We start from the raw sequence: 9,966 nt of genomic DNA on the forward strand, positions 1-9,966 counted from the left end.
TGTGTGCGTGTGACTGACTGACTGTGTGTGCGTGTGACTGACTGTGTGCGCGTGTGACTGACTGTGTGCGCGTGTGACTGACTGTGTGCGCGTGTGACTGACTGTGTGCGCGTGTGACTGACTGTGTGGCGCGTGTGACTGACTGTGTGCGCGTGTGACTGACTGTGTGCGCGTGTGACTGACTGTGTGCGCGTGTGACTGACTGTGTGCGCGTGTGACTGACTGTGTGCGCGTGTGACTGACTGTGTGCGCGTGTGACTGACTGTGTGCGCGTGTGACTGACTGTGTGCGCGTGTGACTGACTGTGTGCGCGTGTGACTGACTGTGTGCGCGTGTGACTGACTGTGTGCGCGTGTGACTGACTGTGTGCGCGTGTGACTGACTGTGTGCGCGTGTGACTGACTGTGTGCGCGTGTGACTGACTGACTGTGTGTGACTGTGCTTTTGACTGTCTGTGTGCCTGTGACTGTCTGTGTGCCTGTGACTGACTGTGTGTGCCTATGACTATGCGACTGTGTGTGTGACTGTTCGTGAGTGTGTGTGTGTGTGAGAGCACTGGTGTGTGTGTGACTGTGCGCATGTATGTGTGACTGCATAAAATGAAAATAATTATGTGTGTGTTCAGTTGTGTTGGTGTGTGCAGTTGTGTTGATGTATGTATTTGTGTGTGCAGGATCACAGTCGGTTTGTGAACAGTGTGCGGTTTTCTCCTGATGGTAATCGTTACGCATCAGCCGGAGCCGACGGACAGGTGAGACTCACAGTTCAAAGGTCATGAGCGAATCTGTGTTAAACAGATTTCAGAAGTGATGCTTTAAACTCGGTCAATGTGAGATGCAACTTCTCTCTGTCTCTCTCTCTCTCTCTCTCACTCTCTCTCTCTCTCTCTCTCTCTCTCTCTCTGGTTTCAGATATTCCTGTATGATGGTAAAACGGGAGATAAGGTGGGATCTCTGGGAGGAGAGAAGGCCCATGATGGAGGCATTTACGCTGTAAGTGACTGATACTGAGTTTATAACAGGAATGGATCAGTGGATATAAAGCTTATATGCTATATAAATGCATATTTGCACGCTAAAATGATCATTCACATTTTGATTGTGCCGAACAATGATGACTTCTATTCTACAAATAAAATCCGTCTGGAGCATGCTTGCATAAACTAAAGACTGATGATGATGATGTCATCTCTCCCACAGGTCAGCTGGAGTTCTGACAGCACACAGCTCATCTCAGCGTCCGGTGATAAGACGGTTAAATTATGGGATGTTGGCAGTGGGACAGCGGTGACGACCTTTAACCTGGGCTCTGATGTTCTGGACCAGCAGCTGGGCTGTTTGTGGCAGAACAATCACCTGCTCAGCATCTCCCTGTCTGGATACATCAACTACCTGGACAAGAATAACCCCGATCGCCAGCTGCGCACCATCAAAGTGAGCAAACACATAAGCTCATATACAGAATTATCAATAACATTTCTTTAGTCGCCGCCCCCGTGCATCTGCGTGTATTTGACTGAGTGAACAGGGCGCACATACCAAAATACCGCGTGTACACGTAGAGACGAGGGATAAGTGAAGAATTCAGCGGTTCCTCTTTAACGGTTCCTTGAGTGATTCTTTGTGACACATTGTGTCATTAGCATTATTGTAAAGTGTTACAAAATGTTTTTAACCTTCTATAAATCGATTTAAAAAAACTATCGGCCGACTGATCAGTTAATGGTCATTATCGGCAAAATCCACTATCGGCCGACCACTAATTTTCATGACATTCGGCTCCGAGTAAGAGCCAGTGCCCAACTGTTCAGTGTCAGTGTTGTTTACACTGTTGTTGTTGTTGTTTGTGTGTTTACATCAGGGTCACACTAAATCCATCCAGTGTCTGACGGTTCACTCGGTGGACGGCCGATCAAACATCTATTCTGGCAGTCATGATGGGCACATTAATATCCTTCAGTCTCCACAGCATGACCGCATTACGCTTCATTAGATGACTGTATGATCCTGGTTAATGTTAGTAATGTGAGCTGCTGTTAATCCTTGACCTGGTGTGTGTTCACATTACTGGGACTCCGAGACCGGAGATAGCGAGGAGTTTCTGGGGAAGGGTCACTCTAACCTGGTCAGCTAAGATGAGTGTGGATGACTCGGGTCAGTCTGGTCACCTGCAGTATGGACGACACCATCCGCTACACTGACCTCAAAAGAAAGAGTACAGGTGAGACACACACACACACACACACACTCGGCTATACTCAAGATTCAGAAATGTTTTACTGTCTCTGTTGAAGCTCTCAATCCTCTCTCATTATATTGTGTGTGTTTGTTTAGTGCGTCTGATGTGGTAAAAATGGACATGCAGCCGAAGTGTGTCAGTGTGGGTCCCGGAGGTGTGCGTTGTCGCCGTGTGTATCGGACAGGTATGGCAATTGCACACAGAGAATACTCACAATAATGAGCATTTGTGATCTCACAATAATGATGTGTTTGTGTTCTGCAGCTGGTTCTGTTGAAGGACAAGAAGAAGCTCTTCACTCTGGACTCTCTCGGTTCACGAGCCTGAAGCTGCTGCCGTTCACCCTGGAGGCGGGACTGTGGCTGTGGGCGGAGCTGTAAGTCGCCAATCACCGAGCAGATGTTCACGCATAATGTCTGGACCACACCGCAGTTTATTCTGACCTAAAACTGCTCGGGAAGAGACAGTCTGGCTGACACGAAAGCGACCAAACACAGTTTTTACATGACATTTAGCCGCATTTAACTCTGGGATGCCACAAGAATAGTAAAGTGTTGGAGAAATTTAAAGAAAATGCAGAGGTTTAGGGGTTCTGGGTATCTCGGTGAGTATTGACGCTGACTATCACCGCTGGAGTCGTGAGTTTGAATCCAGGGAGTGACTCCAGTCAGGTCTCCTTAGCAACCAAATTGGCCCGGTTGCTAGGGAGGGTAGAGTCACATGGGGTAACCTCCTCGTGGTCACTATAATGTGGTTCTCGCTCTCGGTGGGGCGTGTGGTGAGTTGTGTGTGGATGCCGCGGAGAATAGCGTGAAGCCTCCACACGCGCTACGTCTCCACGGTAACGCACTCAACAAGTCACGTGATAAGATGCGCGGATTGACGGTCTCAGACGTGGAGGCAACTGAGATTCGTCCTCCGCCACCCGGATTGAGGCGAGTCACTAAACCTCCACGAGGACTCGGAGCGCATTGGGAATTGGGCGTTCCAGATTGGGGAGAAAAAGAAAAAAGAAGCCCTTTTTTTACCGAACCCTAAATGTGTTTATGTCTGTTTTTCTGAGTATTGATTAGTTGAAAACTCTGCTGTGCTGATGGCTGCGGTTCACTGATCATGCTCATGTGTGTGTTTTCAGGATGGACAGGTGCGTCTGTACTCCGTTCAGGGAAACACACTGAAGGATGATGGGAAGGTGTTGTCTGTTCAGGGGCCGGTGACGGACATGTCGTTCTCTCGTGACGGAGCGTATCTCGCTGTAACCGATGAGAAGAAGGTCGTCACGGTGTTCACTGTCGCTGATGGATACACGGTAAAGCAGACTGTTACTGGCTTCATTCTCTTTGAACACTACTTTCAATATTCTCATGTTACAACTTCTGACTTTTATTCTTGTAATGTCACATCTGTATCCATCGTAATAAAGATACCGACCCCTGATGTAGCTCTAATGTAGTTCGCTAGTTTCTCATAGTCGCTTGCTGCTATTTAACCAGTATCACTGACAGAGTGCACGACTGTAGATGAGCTCAAGTATGGGTACTCAATGACATTATTAACCACTTGTAGCGTGGGAAGATGTCGTATGCAAGTAACATCTGATTGATTATTAATCTGTTGAGCACATTGAGATGTTTGTGGATTTGATTGACTGAATGTGTGTTTCAGGAGAAGAACGAGTTCTACGGTCATCACGCAAAGGTCATGTGTTTGGCCTGGTCACCTGATAACGAGCACTTTGCCACCAGCGGAATGGACATGATGGTCTATGTGTGGACTGTCAACGATACGGAGAAGAGGATCAAATTACCAGGTGAGATACGCACACACACGCACACGCACACACACGCACACGCACGCACGCGCACACACACGCACGCACGCGCACACACACTCATGCACGCACGCGCACGCACACTCATGCACGCACGCGCACACACACTCATGCACGCACATATGCGCACACACACACTCATGCACGCGCATATGCGCACACACATACTCATGCACGCGCACGCACACTCATGCACGCACACACACACACACTCATGCACACACACACACACTCATGCACGCACGCACACACACACGCACAAACTGCATCATGTGAAGTCAGTTGTTATATTTGAGCGGTATTGATGTGTCGGAGTTTAATGTGTGTTTCTGATCATACGTGTGTTTTGTGTTGTCAGATACACATCGGTTACATCATGTCAGTGGTCTGGCGTGGCTCAACGCAAACACGCTCGTCACGACATCTCACGACTCGTGTGTGAAACAGTGGACATTAAAAATCTAAACGCACATGTCAGCGGGATCAACGGAGACGACTGCCGCCGCTCTCTCTCTCTCTCTCTCTCTCTCTCTCTCTCTCTCTCTCTAGTTTTCTGTATGTAACTCTGGTTTGGGTTCGGCTCATTTCTCCTGCAGGCTTTCAGCGGCTTAACAAACACAATAGAATGATGATGTCATAGTGTTTCACTGCACAATCAGACAGACAGACAGGAACCCTTGAACACTCGAGCAGCACTTGACTTTCCAAAACAACACACATCTGACCACAAACTCCCAGTGATACATTCCAGAAGCAGGGGTCAGAGTTCATGACCTGACCGAGTACGGCTGTGTGATCATGGAGCTCTGCAGCAGATGTTTGGATGGTTTCCTCCTGTGTGTGTGTGTGTGTGTGTGTGTGTGTGTGTGTGTGTGTGAGAGACTGAGTGTGTGTGTGAGAGACTGAGTGTGTGTGTGAGAGACTGAGTGTGTGTGTGAGAGACTGAGTGTGTGTGAGAGACTGAGTGTGTGTGAGAGACTGAGTGTGTGTGAGAGACTGAGTGTGTGTGTGAGTGTGTGTGAGTGAGTGTGTGTGTGTGTGTGTGTGTGTGTGTGTGTGAGAGAGACTGACTGAGTGTGTGTGTGTGTGTGAGAGAGAGTGAGTGTGTGTGTGTGTGAGACTGTGCATGCGTGCGTGCGAGGATGTTCGGGAGCAATAATGATAATAAGCGTACAGCAGAAAGTGTCTAAACCCCGTGTGTGATGATGGTTTGTTCTGTCTGACTCACATGTTGTTGATTTAATGAGTGTTTTTGTTTGGATGTTTCATTAATTTTTCATTGGGTGGATGTGGGTCATAATTGTATTAATAATGAGAATAAAACACTTTTTATGCACTTTCCCTTGTACAGTTTGAATCTTCCACACACATCACAAAAACACACTTATATTTGAACACAAAAGATGAAAAATGAGGAAATATATAAAGGCATTAAAACACAAATATTCTTCATATGTAAATGATGGTCAGGTGTCATGAGTGTCATGCATCATTGATGGTGATCTGTGTTCACTCTTCCATCAGCTGGAGTCAAACTAAAGTCATATGACCAGCTTTTCACCACCATTGTGTCCTTGAGTAAGACACTTAACTCCAGGTTGCTCCGGGGGGATTGTCCCTGTAATAAGTGCTCTGTATAATACATTGGTACTCAGAAGGTTGCTGGTTTGATCCCCACAGTCACCACCATTGTGTCCTTGAGTAAGACACTTAACTCCAGGTTGCTCCGGGGGGATTGTCCCTGTAATAAGTGCTCTGTATAATACATTGGTAATCAGAAGGTTGCTGGTTTGATCCCCACAGTCACCACCATTGTGTCCTTGAGTAAGACACTTAACTCCAGGTTGCTCCGGGGGGATTGTCCCTGTAATAAGTGCTCTGTATAATACATTGGTACTCAGAAGGTTGCTGGTTTGATCCCCACAGTCACCACATTGTGTCCTTGAGTAAGACACTTAACTCCAGGTTGCTCCGGGGGGATTGTCCCTGTAATAACTGCTCTGTATAATACATTGGTACTCAGAAGGTTGCTGGTTTGATCCCCACAGTCACCACCATTGTGTCCTTGAGTAAGACACTTAACTCCAGGTTGCTCCGGGGGGATTGTCCCTGTAATAAGTGCTCTGTATAATACATTGGTACTCAGAAGGTTGCTGGTTTGATCCCCACAGTCACCACCATTGTGTCCTTGAGTAAGACACTTAACTCCAGGTTGCTCCGGGGGGATTGTCCCTGTAATAAGTGCTCTGTATAATACATTGGTAATCAGGAGGTTGCTGGTTTGATCCCCACAGTCACCACCATTGTGTCCTTGAGTAAGACACTTAACTCCAGGTTGATCCGGGGGGATTGTCCCTGTAATAAGTGCTCTGTATAATACATTGGTAATCAGGAGGTTGCTGGTTTGATCCCCACAGTCACCACCATTGTGTCCTTGAGTAAGACACTTAACTCCAGGTTGCTCCGGGGGGGATTGTCCCTGTAATAAGTGCTCTGTATAATACATTGGTAATCAGGAGGTTGCTGGTTTGATCCCCACAGTCACCACCATTGTGTCCTTGAGTAAGACACTTAACTCCAGGTTGCTCCGGGGGGGATTGTCCCTGTAATAAGTGCTCTGTATAATACATTGGTAATCAGGAGGTTGCTGGTTTGATCCCCACAGTCACCACCATTGTGTCCTTGAGTAAGACACTTAACTCCAGGTTGATCCGGGGGGATTGTCCCTGTAATAAGTGCTCTGTATAATACATTGGTAATCAGGAGGTTGCTGGTTTGATCCCCACAGTCACCACCACTGTGTCCTTGAGTAAGACACTTAACTCCAGGTTGCTCCGGGGGGGATTGTCCCTGTAATAAGTGCTCTGTATAATACATTGGTAATCAGAAGGTTGCTGGTTTGATCCCCACAGTCACCACCATTGTGTCCTTGAGTAAGACACTTAACTCCAGGTTGCTCCGGGGGGATTGTCCCTGTAATAAGTGCACTGTATAATACATTGGTAATCAGAAGGTTGCTGGTTTGATCCTCACAGTCACCACCATTGTGTCCTTGAGTAAGACACTTAACTCCAGGTTGCTCCGGGGGGATTGTCCCTGTAATAAGTGCTCTGTATAATACATTGGTAATCAGAAGGTCACTGGTTTGATCCCCACAGCCACCACCATTGTGTCCTTGAGTAAGACACTTAACTCCAGGTTGCTCCGGGGGGGATTGTCCCTGTAATAAGTGCTCTGTATAATACATTGGTAATCAGAAGGTTGCTGGTTTGATCCTCACAGTCACCACCATTGTGTCCTTGAGTAAGACACTTAACTCCAGGTTGCTCCGGGGGGGATTGTCCCTGTAATAAGTGCACTGTATAATACATTGGTAATCAGAAGGTCACTGGTTTGATCCCCACAGCCACCACCATTGTGTCCTTGAGTAAGACACTTAACTCCAGGTTGCTCCGGGGGGGATTGTCCCTGTAATAACTGCTCTGTATAATACATTGGTACTCAGAAGGTTGCTGGTTTGATCCCCACAGTCACCACCATTGTGTCCTTGAGTAAGGCACTTAACTCCAGGTTGCTCCGGGGGGATTGTCCCTGTAATAAGTGCTCTGTATAATACATTGGTAATCAGAAGGTTGCTGGTTTGATCCTCACAGTCACCACCATTGTGTCCTTGAGTAAGACTCTTAACTCCAGGTTGCTCCGGGGGGATTGTCCCTGTAATAAGTGCTCTGTATAATACATTGGTAATCAGAAGGTCACTGGTTTGATCCCCACAGCCACCACCATTGTGTCCTTGAGTAAGACACTTAACTCCAGGTTGCTCCGGGGGGATTGTCCCTGTAATAAGTGCTCTGTATAATACATTGGTAATCAGAAGGTCACTGGTTTGATCCCCACAGTCACCACCATTGTGTCCTTGAGTAAGACACTTAACTCCAGGTTGCTCCGGGGGGATTGTCCCTGTAATAAGTGCTCTGTATAATACATTGGTACTCAGAAGGTTGCTGGTTTGATCCCCACAGTAATAAGTGCTCTGTAAGTCACTTTGGATAAGAGCATCTGCCAAATGCATAAATGTTAATGTATGAGCACCTGACCAAACTATTGTAAAATAAACGATTATTTTGATAACTGATTAATCTTCGATTATTTCTTCAATCAATCGGATTAAAAAAAATCTTCTGTATTTTATTAAAATATAAAATATATAAATATAAAAAATTTTTTTTAAAATGAAATGATGAAGGCCGTAAGGATTTGGTACGATTTACAGTAACGAATTCATGATTATTTATTTATTTTCTGCCGAATTCTCAATGTGCTCCAAGTCCTCGTGGTGGTGTAGTGACTCGCTCAATCCGGGTGGCGGAGGACGAATCTCAGTTGCGTCTGAGACCGTCAATCCGTGCATCTTATCACGTGACTTGTTGAGCGCGTTACCGTGGAGACATAGCGCATGTGGAGGCTTCACGCTATTCTCCGCGGCATCCACGCACAACTCACCACACCTTTAAGGTGGGCATTGGTGGGGGTGCTCAGGCCCCTGCTGAGGTGGGGGAGGTGGAGGTGATTCACTGTAGCTGGAGCTGTTGGGAGGTGTTGTGGGGGATGGTTACAGGACTGTCCCTTTGTCTTTCAAAGCGGCAGTAGAACTCGTTCAGGTCGTTGGCTAGGCGTCGGTCGTTAATGGCCTGGGGGGATTTAGGCTTGTAGTTGGTGATCTGTATCTTTAAATCTGTCTTTGTCCAGATTCAACAAAGCCTGAATCATGAAAAGTTAACTGAATTTATTATTATTGTTATTATTATTAGTGATGCTAAGGGGTGGGTGGGTGGGGGGGGTACAGTGCCCCCCTGGGGTGCAAAAAACTGTCCCGAAAAGTCTCAAAGATTACAATGGAAAGGGATTTTTTTCCTACTATGACAAGACAATTACAAAAATTAATTGTATAATATCTCCCAATCAGAATGTCATAGAGACACTCGGGCTACCAATCAGTCTTTAAGTATCATATTACGTATTTATTGGAAACTTTCTGCCCTAGCAACCATTAATGACATCTGTAAGGCGGGGTGCCGGGCAAAGAGCAAATGTATGATCTTTGAGAATATCAACACATAACTTTCTCACAATTAGCAACTCTTCCTGAGGCACCACACCCCACTGAGCGAAGACTGCAAATTCACACCTCACTGTTGCCCTTCCACATCTGTCCCATTCTCTCCCCCTCAGCCCCTCACCCATTCCCCTTCAGCCCAGAATCACCTCAAACTCACCTCAGATCTGTATGTAACAAAAGTGTATGTCTGATGTATACAAATAACTAGTGTAACATGTTTGGTATCATTTAAAATGTCTCGATGCGGCTGGTGTAGTGCTCTCATTCCCAGGTTTGTAAAACTTAATGACAACAAAGTTATAAGGTCTTTGCCAAATACTGAATAATTCTGGAGGTCAGTCCCCCTCCTTGAAGGTTTAACACCAGGATGTCAGGAACCCATTCGCCCCCAAATTCTCATTGTTCAAAGGATGATACCATTTGGTACTCCATGTGTATTCTGTCTGGATATTTAAGGAGGGCTGGCCCAGAGCTCAGGATCCCACACAGTTTACTGTGTGTAATTTATATCAGGTAAATGCAGTTTGAATTGATTATGTTACCTGGTTAATAAATTGTCAACATTTGATTTTATTCTGACTGACTGTGACATTGTGTTTCCCAAACAGATTAAACGATTCGTATGTTACCGCAAGTCTGCGTCAGATTTGTGATGACTAATATTTGGCATCAATTCAAGTGTACTTGGTTTGCAAAGACATTTACATTTATTCATTTGGCAGACGCTTTTATCCAAAGCGACTTACAAGAGAGGAAGAACATCAGCGAATCATCTTAG

General features: G+C 46.2%; 1 pseudogene; it reads left to right on the forward strand.

The window, feature by feature from the left end:
* The first annotated feature begins 640 nt into the window (after positions 1–640).
* On the forward strand, positions 641–4,695 carry LOC127641962 (WD repeat-containing protein 1-like; annotated as a pseudogene).
* The last annotated feature ends 5,271 nt before the right edge of the window (positions 4,696–9,966 follow it).

This window comes from Xyrauchen texanus, unplaced genomic scaffold, assembly GCF_025860055.1.
Source record: "Xyrauchen texanus isolate HMW12.3.18 unplaced genomic scaffold, RBS_HiC_50CHRs HiC_scaffold_257, whole genome shotgun sequence".
Lineage (NCBI taxonomy): Eukaryota > Metazoa > Chordata > Actinopteri > Cypriniformes > Catostomidae > Xyrauchen > Xyrauchen texanus.